Here is a 1,830-nt window from a genome sequence, read left to right as displayed (position 1 = left end):
TCCCTAAGTAGGCAATTGCGATGGTCAAACAAATTAATGGTAGCGGAAAGATACTCAAAGATGGCCCATTAGCCAGAAGACGAGGCATAAGCATTATTGGTCTAATCTATTTTCAACTACTGAACGTAACTAAAATGGTAAGGTGAAAATGCATGATGTTACAGAATGATGCAAAGCCAAAATCTAAGTTACCACGTGGTTTGACTTTCATGGGAGGATAGGAATGTGAGGCAACAAATTGACAATGCTAGGACAGAAATGAAGGTAATCCAAGCACAACTGACTAGGCAATGTAGTGATGGGATGATCAATGTAGAAAAGACCCTCCTCCAGAATCTAGAGAAGTGATCAGAACATATTGAAGTAAAAATCTACAGCAAGCTTGATTAAGCTTTGGAGATTCCAAGACCAATTATTTCTCTGTTGTTATGAAGTAAAGGACCTAGAGAAAACAAATATCTTAAAGTAGGTCGCTATCAGGAGCAAAGCTCACCACACCTGGAGACATACAAAGAGAAATTATAGATTTCTACATGAGTCTTGTGGGTTTCGTATACATTGTATTACCAATAATAGACAATTTTTTAATGAGAAGGAAACCTACACTTAATCTAAGAATAGGAAACAGACCTATGTAGTGAAGTCATTGGGCGCATCTCTATATCCTACCAACAAACATTATGAAAGTTGTTGACGCCTATTGTAGGAGCTATGTGTGTCAGAGACAAATAAGATGACCAAAGCTTTAGTGGCTTGGGAGAAGGTATGATAACCTAAGGTGTGTGGTTTACTCAATCTTACTAGCCTAACATTGTGGAATAAGGGTGCAATTGCTACAAAATGTTGGGACTATGCCAACAAGCATGATCGACTAAGATTAGATGGGTTCACTTATAATATATCAAAAATCCAGTTATCCTCACAATGCCCATCCCTCATTAGGCCAATTGAGATGGTCAAAAAAATTATTGGTACCAGATAGATACTCAAAGATGGCCCAGTAGCCAGAAGACGAGGCATAAACATGATTGGTCTAATCTATTTTCAACTACTGAGCATAACTGAAACAGTTAGGTGGAAATGCATGATGTTCCAGAATGATGCAAAGCCAAAAAGCTAAGTTACCACATGGTTACACTTTCATGGAGGATGCTAACAACTGACAGATTGATCAAATGGAGAATAAACATGGAGCCACAGTGCGGCCTTTATAGAATCACCGGTGAAAGCAGAGACCATTTATTCTTCTCATGCAATTATAATATTAACATATCGTCAAGACTCATGCAATGGATTAGAAGACCAATGGTTACTTCCAAAGCTTGGGAACTACATTTAGATGGGGCAACTCATAATTGAAAAGGGAGATCACACACTGTCAAGCTTTTAGAATGGTTTTCACTAAAGCAATTAATGCCATTTGGATAGAGAGGAACTTGAGGATTTTCGAAAAGAGGAGCAGGTATGTAGAGAGTACAGTCGGGGAACTAGTTTGCAATGTTAGAGCTACCAATGGAAATCAACTCCTATTCCAAGAACTCCTATTTTAATCAATTGAGCTAGACATTAAGATTAGGCTATGTAAATAACTATGTCTACTGATTTAGATAGCTAGTTTGAGATTTAATCATGTATAGTCAATATATATATATATATATATATATATGACTGAATTTCTACAAAAAATATCACTGAGAAATAGTTTTTGATTCAACTCCAGAGGGTCAAGACTACCATAATTGACATAGCTTAGTTAATATTTTGGCAGAAGTACTCATTACCCCCCTGAACTTGAAGCTTTTTATACAGTGTACACCTAAACTAAATTTC

This window comes from Solanum tuberosum, unplaced genomic scaffold (genome assembly GCF_000226075.1).
Source record: "Solanum tuberosum cultivar DM 1-3 516 R44 unplaced genomic scaffold, SolTub_3.0 scf00054, whole genome shotgun sequence".
NCBI classification, from domain to species: Eukaryota; Viridiplantae; Streptophyta; class Magnoliopsida; order Solanales; family Solanaceae; genus Solanum; species Solanum tuberosum.
The sequence above is the reverse complement of the archived record's forward strand: the minus strand, read 5'-3'. Positions refer to the sequence as shown.